At 42.2% G+C, this 11,853-nt stretch overlaps 1 protein-coding gene across 3 annotated transcripts in view; it reads right to left on the reverse strand.

Moving 5' to 3' along the window:
- MARCHF3 (membrane associated ring-CH-type finger 3) overlaps window positions 1-11,853 on the reverse strand; it is a 109,823-nt gene that overhangs the window by 55,327 nt on the left and 42,643 nt on the right. The gene's annotated exons all lie outside the window — the stretch shown is intronic.

Consider the following 11,853-nt stretch of genomic DNA (forward strand, 5'->3'; position numbering starts at 1 on the left):
GCTATCAGCTGATAATTACAGCTTCAGAACCTTGCACCATGGGAGATGCCTGAAGGGCGGGCACCCTCTGGGCTTTCAACTTGCTGCTCCTGTTCCCTGTGGCGTGCATCTGGCCATGCCCTGTCCGTTCTGCATTTGACTATCCAAGACCTCAACTCATCAGCTACTCTTACTTTTTTCTCTGGACACAGTTCCAGTCTTGTTGTGTGATCCTTCGTGTGTACCAGGGTTGTTCTTTGAAGTAAGACTTCACAGCAGCTAAGCCCAGAACTCAAAATGGGAAATGCCATCTTGCCTACAACCTTGGTAGATGTAATGATCAGTATAATTGGTACACTTGCTCTGTTTGTTAAAAAATAAAGAAAATAAAAAGTTATAGAAACTTTCAGCAAAAAGATCTTAACTCCGCAGGAGGTGCACATAAAACCCTTAAGTTCTCAAGAGGAAAAAATTAATTTCTGCAACTCAAGAAGATGAAATAACTCCTACATCTGATAGTTACATGTGGCTTAGTATACAGGAGGACATATAGGATGCTGCCTAACCTGTACAGTATGGAGGTGCAAAGCACTCACTGGCATCAAGCCAAGCCATCAGTGAGAAAGGCAGAGGGGAACCAGCATCGGGGTACAGCAGTTCTGGGACATGATGACAGGAGAAGGATGTTGAAGAACAGCTTTGTTAAGAATCCATAAAACCTGGTCAACAGCATTTACTTTGTAACAACTACATCACCACCACCAAACCCTCCCAAAGTGCTATGAGAGACAATTGAATGCTGCAAGAGGAAGATGTAATACTTGTTTACATCTTGAGGAGGGTGGTAAACTTTACACACTTTGCAAGATTTCACTTTAAAGCATGTCAACACACAGAAAGTAGTGTAATATGGAACCCCACTGATATCGGGCAATTTCGGTTTGGCTGTTTCTGCCCACAGTTAACTAATTTTTCACAGAATCACAGAATCGTCTAGGTTGGAAGAGACCTTGAAGATCATCCAGTCCAACCATTAACCTAACATTAACAGTTCCCAACTACACCATATCCCTAAGCGCTATGTTGACTCTACTCTTAAACTCTTAAATAAAATATGTATTTACTTATTTTCCACAAGGGCTGAAGTTAATAAAAAAAATGCTATTTTAAATTTCAGACTTTATATTTTTAAATAATTGTATCCCTAGGCACCATACAATAAAATGTGTTATAGAACAACAGACATGTTTGCTTCCAAAGTTTATTGCAACCAAATGGGACCCAGCAGCTTTGTCCTGTGACATGCTGTTGGACTGGCCCAAGAACAGCATTAGCCACATAACCCCTGAAAACAACGACAGCATTTTTTAAAGCTCCAGACTGGGAAAACCCCAGATCTTTGTAAAGTGTGTGACAGGAACAAAGCACAGCAGCAGACAGTGAGGCATGCTCAGCAGTAGAGAGTTTAGTCAGGCGCAAATCCAATACAGTAACAAAAGCAGAAGAAAGAAAACCATCCTTTCCTGGTGACCAGCTCAGCATATAAAGCCTAGATATTTTACCAGGAGGCCTTCCATCTACTTCCAGCACCACTCATGGCTGTTTGCTCCTGTAGGGATGTGGTGTGAGCACCACGGCAGGAAGCTGCCAGCCATTTGCTTTCCTAATTTAAGAGGCACTGATATCAAGTCCTGGTATTACTCTTCAGCACATCTGCCACTGTGAGCATTTGAAATGATAAGTCTCCTAGCAAACACATTGCTGTCACTAAGGCCTGTAATTAACATGATGGATTCAGCACTGCCCCTATTCTGAGCCAGGTGTGAGAGACCCAGTTACACATTCAAGTTACCTTTGGTGCACAGCACATTAACATACCTTAAACATTCTCCAAAAGTAATAATAAAAAAAAAGTTTTCACTTTTACTGCACTAATTAAGTTTCCACATGCTCAAATGGCTCTACCCCATAGGACATGAAGCAGTATCTAGATTGCAGGTGGTAAGCTCTCCACCTATCCTTTAGATCCAGCCACTGAGGTGGTATTTAATTTTCACTGGCTTTTCCTGTGCAACAGCTTTTTCCTAAAACTCTCACTGAGGCCTCATCATCTTCCATCATTAACTTCCCTTCTCTTGGAATAGGTATAAAATACTAGCTCTGATCCAGCACCTACAGCAGACGTCTGAATCTACTGACTTTAAGGAGAGGTTTTCACAGAATTTCACAGAATCATCTAGCTTGGAAAGGACCTTGAAGATCGTTAACCTAGCACTGACAGTTCCCAACTACACCATATCCCCAAGCGCCATGTCAACCCGACTCTTGAACACCTCCAGGGATGGGGACTCCACCACCTCCCTGGGCAGCCCATTCCAAAGCCTAACAACCCGTTCTGTAAAGAAATACTTCCTAATATCCAGTCTAAACCTTCACTGGCGCAACTTGAGGCCATTCCCTCTTGTCCTATCACTTGTTACTTGGTTAAAGAGACTCATCCCCAGCTCTCTGCAACCTCCTGTCAGGGAGTTGTAGAGGGCGATGAGGTCTCCCCTCAGCCTCCTCTTCTCCAGACTAAACAACCCCAGTTCCCTCAGCCGCTCCTCGTACGACCTGTGCTCCAGACCCTTCACCAGCTTCGTTGCCCTTCTCTGGACACGCTCGAGCAATTCAGTGTCCTTTTTGTAGTGAGGGGCCCAAAACTGAACCCAGGAATCGAGGTGCGGCCTCACCAGTGCCGAGTACAGGGGTAAGATCACTTCCCTGTCCCTGCTGGCCACGCTATTTCTGATGCAAGCCAGGATACCACTGGCCTTCTTGGCCACCTGGGCACACTGCTGGCTCATGTTCAGCTGGCTGTCAATCAACACCCCCAGGTCCCTCTCTGACTGGCAGCTCTCCAGCCACTCCTCCCCAAGCCTGTAGCGCTGCTGGGGGTTGTTGTGGCCCAAGTGCAGCACCCGGCATTTGGCCTTATTGAAACTCCTCCAGTTGGCCTGAGCCCATCGCTCCAGCCTGTCCAGGTCTCTCTGCAGAGCCTCCCTACCCTCGAGCAGATCAACACTCCCACCCAACTTGGTGTCATCTGCAAACTTACTGAGGGTGCACTCGATCCCCTCATCTAGATCATCAATAAAGATGTTAAACAGGAGTGGCCCCAAAACCAAGCCCTGGAGGACACCACTCGTGACCGGCCTCCAACTGGATTTAACTCCGTTCACCACAACGCTTTGGGCCCGGCCATCCAGACAGTTTTTTACCCGGCAAAGTGTGTGCCCATCCAACCCTCGAGCAGCCAGTTTTGCCAGGAGAATGCTGTGGGAAATGGTGTTAAAGGCCTTGCTTAAGCCAAGGTAGACAACATCCACAGCCTTTCCCTCATCCAATAAGCAGGTCGCCCTGTCGTAGAAGGAGATCAGGTTTGTCAAGCAGGACCTGCCTTTCATAAACCCATGCTGACTGGGCCTGATCATCTGGTTGTCCCGCATGTGTTGTGTGATGGTACTCAGGATGAGCTGCTCCATCAGCTTCCCCAGTATTGACTATATTAATATATTATAATATAGTATTGACTCTTAGCTAAAGAAATAAAACACTCAAAGTCAAAATGAGAGGCATTTTAAACAGGAAGAAGTACAAGTTTTATTTGTCTCCATCTCATTGAGGATTGGATTTCTTGGATCCAAAAGAGAAATCTGTTTTAGTGTAATGTCTTGACATTCATACATACAGTTGGGGAGAAATAATTTCTTCCACTGGCAAAGGCTTTACGGCATGAACTTTTGTGGGTACTTAAATGACAACAAATTTCCATTCTCAGGGGACCAATTCCATACCCTTTGCTCTGTAATACCAGAAGAAAGGAAAGGGAAAGGAAGGAACTGAAAGGAAGAAAAGCCTGAAGAAAAAAAAAAGACACACGAGGAAAAAACCCTGAAACATCACAGTCTTGCAACCATTTTACAAAGTTACAGACTGATAAGAGAGCTCTGAGTGAATGCAAGAAGGAAATGGATCATGATGTGATACAGGGCACAAGATTTCAAGGCTTTGGGATGAACGTTTTGTTATAACTTAACGTACCATTAGACCAGCTTATGGAAGAACAGACTTCTGTGTGACGCGTTACCCTAGCACACTCGAAGCAACTATTTAAACATGAAGCCACAGAGACAGATTTTTTGAACAGCTGGCTACCCTTTTACTATTAAAGTTTTAATACAAGAAAAGCTGACATACAGTTTTTTGATATTTGGTTTTGTTTAGAAATCATAATGGAGCTTCGGAATAGCATTGGAAACTATGAACTGTACTGTTGCTTGACCATAGCTTTTTGAAAAGAACAGAAATGACTTAAACTTATCAGTACCTCTCTTTCTGAATGCATTGCTTTACTAGAACATCCCAACTCAATTCTGCCGAAGCTTAAGTGCACTCAGCTGTGTGATGCAAAAGAAAGCACCAAGTACTCGTAACCCATTTGTTTATTCCCATCCTTGATAAATGACTTCTCTGAACTTATGGTGGTAAAATCAAAAGGTTGTTTAGCACTTCCCACAAAACCGCAGAGAGATCTTGTTGGCTAAACATAGTCAAGTTACTTGCGAAATCATTGTGGACAAGGGCTGCCTTTTGGGGGCTTCTTCTTCCACTAACTGAATTCCAAGCACTCAAGGAAAGCATTAAGTGGTTCAGTATTATAGCAAGTATTTATTTACTAAAACCAAGTAAAATGTATCCAGAAGATTTTTCTGACAACCCAAACTCTGAAGCATTAAGTTTGTGTCTGAGTAGGAGTACAGAGCCATATGCCTACACTAATATTGCACAAATCTCTCCTTCACTTAGATTTGTGTAACTTTGCACCCCCAAAATACTGTTTTCTCAAGATTATTATAAGCTCAAATAAAGAGTTCCTATTTATGTTGTGAACACATAGGTAACTACTCAATGTACAAAATTTAAACCCATCCTCTCCTACCTAGAGGTACCATTTTCTACCAGGAGAGGATCTAATACTCTCATTTGTCTGATACTTTGGGCATGTGTCCTCTCCAATCCTTTCACATGAGCTTCAGAAACATACCCAAGCAGGAGTTCTTTATAATTCTGAGCGGATGAGGTGGTTACCAATTACCAGGTGACAAAGGACACCTCAAACCTGAAAAAGCATCTTGAGAATTTTAGTTTAAGTTTTTCATTAATGTCTACAGGAAAAGTGTTTCCTGCCCATATTAAACAGAATCAAGAGGAGAGCATGTACAACTCCATGGAGACTCTGAACTAAAAAAATCAGCATGCCAAGTTTGTTTCCCTATCCACCCTCCCAAATTTTGAGCATTTAAGAAATATACTTTTGTAGTTATTGCATATTGCATGAGCAGACACAGTGTAATGGAGCCTTTACAAAACACAGAGAATGATTAGATGATACATAGGTAGTCAAATTTACATAGGCTTATACATTATACAATAGAATCATAGAATGGTTTGGGTTGGAAGGGACCTTAAAGATCATCTAGCTCCAAGCCCCCTGTCATGGGGGGCATCAGGTTGCTCAAAGCCCTGTCCAACCTGACCTTGAACACTTCCAGGGAGGGGGCATCCACAACTTCTCTGGGCAACCTGTTCCAGGGTCTCATCACCCTCACAGTAAAGAATTTCTTCCTCATAGCTAATCAAAATCTATCCTCTTTCAATTTAAAACTGTTATCCCTCGTCCTATCACTACACCCCCTGACAAAGAGTTCCTCCCCAGCTTTCCCATAGGCCCCCTTTAAGTACTGGAAGGCTGCTAGAAGGTCTCCCCAGAGCCTTCTCTTCTCCAGGCTGACCAACCCCAACTCTCTCAGCCTGTCCTCATAAGGGAGGTGCTCCAGCACCCTCATCATCTTCATGGCCTCCTCTGGATTTGCTCCAACAGGTCTATGTCCTTCTTATACTGCAGGCTCCAGAGTTGGACACAGTACTGCAGGTGGGGTATCATGAGAGCGGACTAGAGGGGGAGAATCACCTCCCTTGACCTGCTGGCCACACTTCTCTGGATGCAGCCCAGGATACGGTTGGCTTTCTGGGCTGTGAGCGCACATTGCTGGCTCACAGTCAGTTTTTCATCCACTAATACCCCCTTCTCCACAGGGCTGATCTCAATCCACTCCTTGCCCAGCCTGTGTTTGTGCTTGGGATTGCCTTGACCCATGTGCAGGACCTTGCACTTGGCCTTGTTGAACTTCATGAGGTTTGCACAGGCCCACCCCTCAAGCCTGTCAGGGTCCCTCTGGATGGCACATCTCTTCCCTCCAGCGTGTCGACCACACCACACAGCTTGGTGTCATTGGCAAACCTGCTGAGGGTGCACTTAACCCCACTGTCCATGTCACCAACAAAGATGTTAAACAGCACCAGTCCCAATATCAACCCCTGAGGAATGTCACTCGTCACTGCTCTCTGCTTGGACATCCAGCTGTTGAGCACAACATTTTGAGTGTGAATATCCAGCCAATTCCTTATCCACTGAGTGGTCCATCCATCAAGTCTCTTCAATTCAGAGATAAGGATGTCATGTGGGACAGTGTCACATGCTTTGCACAAGTCAGGTAGATTACATCAGTTGCTCTTCCTGTATTCACCAATGCTGTAACCCTGTTGTAGAAGGCCACCAAATTTGTCAGGCACGATTTCCCCTTAGTGAAGCCATGTAGCCACATCACTATTATTTCTCTGTCTGGTCTTCAGCTTTGAATTTTCAAATGCTGCAGCTATCAGTAACTGTGATTTCTGTCTTTCAAAGCTATTATTACAGTTACTTTCACAGAATCTTGACACAATTAGTATGAAAACTTCGCAAGGAGATTTCAAAGTTTAGCATGCCTAAAACCAGAGCACCTTCCACTTCCAGAAACAGCACCCTGTGCTCTCTCAGATATCTTAGTAGACTGCATATAACCCATTTTCTTTCATATAGTGAAGTTTTAAAAGAACAAATACAAATCCTGTGTACAAATCCTTTGCTCTCCAAACCACAGTCACATACTTCAATATCTGAACAGCAATACATGCAAAACAAAATCAAGAAGTGGGCATCACCCTGGATTTATTTTTCTTCTTTTCCTCTAAACCCAAAATGACAATACCTGTGCTATAGCTCCCTGTGGACCTTTGGATGCTAGCAGTTCATAAAACAAACATATGCTTCCCTGGTAACTTTATTCTTTTTTTTTTTTTTTTTAACTTTCTCCACACTGCTTCACAAATTAAGTACCTTAAAAAATTGGCAAAATGTACCTTTAAATTGTCTGCAATGACTAATTGTGCACACAGACTGTACAGCATGCAAACTTATTCCCACAGAGGTACTCAAACAGAGAAAAAGTAATTCATTGTGAAATGCATCACTCTTCCAAATAACTCGGGATTTTGAAACAGCTTACTACTATATAACTTTTTCTATCACTTCTAGCTCACAGATATCTTAACTAACAGCTCAGTGGGTTTGGTTATAAGGTGCTCCAGAAAGGACAGAATTGATGAAACAATGGAGCACACTCTTCCAGCTGGGAGCACTTTTACGCTCTTTTGGATCCCTAGCTTGTGTTGGTATTAAAAAAATATTTTAAAAAAATAAACCAAAGATGTCTGTGATGCACCCACATAAGTCAGCTGCAATCTTGTTCTATTCCATTAAACACTTTCAAATTTTGTTACCCTCTTCCATCTTTACAGAATTTTCATCCTTTTAGTAGAGCCACAATCATTTGAGCATTTACAGCTGTCTTCCACTATATTCCTAAAGCTCTCACTTGCACATGCAAAGCCCTACCTCCTTGTTAGTCATTAATACTGCAGTTTTTCTTTCAGCTGAAAGGATCAGATGTGTGACTCCATTAAGAAAACTGCATGACCAGAAAGAGTGCCATAAAAAGGCAAAAGACAAATGTAGCATTCTCTGTCATAGAGAGTAAGTGCATCTCTTAGCATCATTGTCTATAGAGGTTGGTCATTTTCCTTCCTACCTAGAAAGAAAAAAAAACAAAAAAAAATCCCCCCTTCATCACTAGATATTTTGCAGTCATACCATACCCAAAGTATTACACCAGAGCTGTTCAAGTCATACCACCCCGACAGAACAAGTCATGTTAGCCAGTCTGAACAGCAAATTAAAACCCGTCCTCCCTGCTTTCTCTCAGCCTCTTCATAATGTCTCTTCCCTGTCCATAACTCATCCCCAAAGCCTCAGAGCACGTTTTGGAACCTACTGTTACAGCCTACTGTTCATCCAGTAGCAATCAAGGTGATCTATCATGCTAAGGACTGTACATATCACACAGATGACTGCATGACAGCTCCAAGTTACAAAATTAAAAGAAATTTAAAGTTAACATATTTTCTTGAAAAAGACTGCAAAACCTTTATTCTTTTAACTGAGACCATAAAAGATGCATTCCAGCAAATGGAGAGACTCACCTGCTGTATGGAGCTTGCCTACTGTACATGTTTGTCAGCATAACTTCCAGTGGCAGAAAACTACTGAATGCATTAGGACTTAATGCATTTGTCTTCTACCTTCCTTATAACCCAGCCACTGAGTCAGCACACATGACAGTAACTTAGAGCATGATTTAGAGGGCAAGCTCCAAAGTGTATTTTCTAGCAACTGAATGAATCTGTGCTGTCTCACACACTGCGAACACATCCCAAAAGCACTGGAAATACACATAGCTTCAGCTGTTAAAAGCCTGATTTTAAGTGTTTTCATATATTTAAACACAGGAGGTGCTGTATAGTGGTGGGAATGATGGGAATTTAACCAGAAGAACTCACTTTGACAGGTCATTTAACAACAAACAGACAACACAATGAGTTGTTACTACTTATGGCCAAAGAATTTTTCATAGGAATATGTTGTTAACCTTTATGTTGTTTTTAATTTGTAATTTAGACAGCTATTTTCACTTGCCATAAGCTACCTTGAGGACTAGAGCAGGTATAGCACTCTTAATCATTTCCTATCCTGCAACGTTAAGCAGTGCAAAAGCTACTGAACAGCAAGTAGTAATGGTTTACTCTGAGGTGGCTATTTATTTAAAAAAAAAAGTTCAGATGAAAAGTTGCTATGCATATCTATGAGAAGTCTATACTGTAAAACAAGCCATAATCCTCAGTGTCATTCTTTGTCTCTCACTTTGAAAGAAGGAGAGAAAAATCCCAGATACAAGGTAAAAAAAATTGTTATTTTAAAGAATAGTAAGCATACACAGCATTATCTCCCCTGATGTTGATAGGCCAGCACTTGGTAAATGTCAGCACCTAATTTAAAGGCACAGTGAAACAGCTGCTCTGTACAACATCTCTACCCAGCAGATGAGCAAAAATGAAGCAATGATGTTTCATCTCTTGTGGAGAGGAGCACTGAGCACTGTCACACCTGAATCTTCCCCTACAACACACAGAAAGGGAAACGTACTTAAAAACAACCCGAAGTACTATCAACAATACAATACTCAGGACTAGTGAACAGGAAGACTAGGACTACTGAGTAACTTCAGACTTATGACTCCAGGAAAGTAAGATCAGAAAGCACCTAGAATCATCTCTGTTGCCATTCCTATCGACATCTTCCCTGCTCTTTATTTAATGGTCAAAATCCTTAAAAGAATTCCAAGTTTAAAGGCTTCTTCGTAACTTGTTGAACAACACAGTGTAAATAACTTCTTTCTTTAAATCAGAAAGAGATAAGTAATTTATCAATTTATCACCTTGGCATTTCTCACTCCTCCTCCCAGGTTTACTTTGGGGGGGGGGGGGGCTTTTTCCCAGTTGAATTCAGTGTGTTTCATCTTTTCCTTTTAGATACACACAACTTTTGTACCCTCTCTTTTCCCTGATCATTCCTATCTTAAGCTTAAACTTCATCTCAGTTTGCTGTAAGTATCTTCTCTTCCCCTCTGATCTTCAACCAGCTATTCTTTCCACCCATTTCCCATACATGCTGTACACAGAAGAGCTACAAATGGTGGCGTCTAAGAACACAGTAGCTCAATCAACTCATCTAGTGAGAAAACAGAGGTTTGAAAACATTTGTAAAGCTGTCTCTTTCTCACCATCTAGTTCTAGAAAAAGAAAAATAGGTTTTCAGTTTACACTGTATCCAAGGATTTTTTTTTTTTGTAGAAATCTCTTTCCCATAACCCTCCAGCTAGGAAGGAGAATTTCCCAGGAAAAATTAAACCTCTGACATTGTGACTATTGCAACACAGATCACTTATCTCTCCACTTTTTCCCCCGCCCTGCCTTCCCATCAGGAAATCTCCTGGTCACCACAGGAGGGGGGGGACAGGCCTCCACCATGCTGCCTTTTCCCAGCCTGGTTTTAATCATTCTCCCTGTGAATGATTAAAAACAATGAAACTTGCAGCTTCTGCAGCTTCTGCTGATCTTATTTCAGCTTAATGGTAGCTCCACACTGGTCATCTTGGAGGAGGACACAATTAGCTGGAAGGACAGGTAGGGGAATGACTAGCCTCTTGTCAAGCTTGCTGCTGCCATCATGTTTCTAACATGCAACTCCTGTTAATCTTTACTGTTGCTTAGTTAATATCTTACAGAGATGTTGGGAAGGAATGAGCTGGGTTCTGAAAGATGTAACTGCCTGACCTCATCACACAAGGAAAGTAGTCTCTGCAAACACAGAAAGCATTCTGACAAATCTTTCTATGTTAAAAAGTTACCCCTTGCTTTTTCTTTTTCAAAAGCTACATGTGAAAGTCAGAAGACTTTTAACACAACTGAAAGATTCTGCCCCTTGTTACAGTAATGACAAATGTTAACGCTGCCAGGGAAAACAGAGGTGAGGCAAGACAAATTACCCAGACTTTGGGCTGACACACGAGGCTGCCAGTATGGATTTCAGCCCATTAAAAAGATGCACAAATGACAGGAAAATGTGTTCGTGCACTCAGTCTCTTTTTTCACACAGAGAGACCCAGCTTTATCACTGTGAAAGTATTTATCTCTGCTTTTAGAAATATTAGACATTTGACTTCTCTGTTTCTGAATCAGGAAACCTCAGCAAATTACTTTGACTGTAACTTTTTAAAGATGAAACCCAAACAAATAAGAGGTGAAGGATTTTAAACACTGGGTTTGCACTTCTTAAATCTGAATAGCTTGTAATGAAAAATAAAGGGCACAGAAAGGTCTATGAAAGACACTCTTCCCTGTTCTTGCAAGCAGAGGCTGACCAAACTCTTACTCCAATTTCCGAATATTTCAGTGAACCCTCAGTGACAATAAAAAATACAAGAGGAGACTAAAAAGAAATATCACATCTACTCCCCAGATGTTTAATAAAAATATTTTCAGGCATAGGAGGTGAGGAAGACACAAAATGCATTCTTTTTTCTCCTTTAACACTGTGTCTGCATGTAGAGAGAATGCCACTTTTTTTTGGTAGCGTGTACTAAAAATCTGCTACTATCCAAGCTATTCTCCCCTCTGTGGTGGTGCAATTCATACCCCTCCTCACCCCTGCTTGTTGGGCTGCTTGGTGCTAGGTGTGATTCCACCCACATCCCCCAAGCTATACACCAGTCTGTGGAGATAAGGACTGATAACGTTAACAAGCCTGGCTCCTGCCCATCCCGATTGCTCGGAAACGGTTATAATGGCCCATCAACTCCTAAGGGCCTGGCACACCTGTGCCTGGGATGTGGTCAAATGGGAACAATAACAGAGTTGCACATTCATCAAGTTCTTGTGCAACTGCTGGAAGGCACCAGAAGGTATCTGACAAAAGTCAATTATCTTGGACTCTATAAATTGTGACCACAAGGGAGACCCTGTGAGCTCTCCTGGATCACAGCAGGCCTGTGACCA

This window comes from Strix aluco, chromosome Z (genome assembly GCF_031877795.1).
Source record: "Strix aluco isolate bStrAlu1 chromosome Z, bStrAlu1.hap1, whole genome shotgun sequence".
NCBI classification, from domain to species: Eukaryota; Metazoa; Chordata; class Aves; order Strigiformes; family Strigidae; genus Strix; species Strix aluco.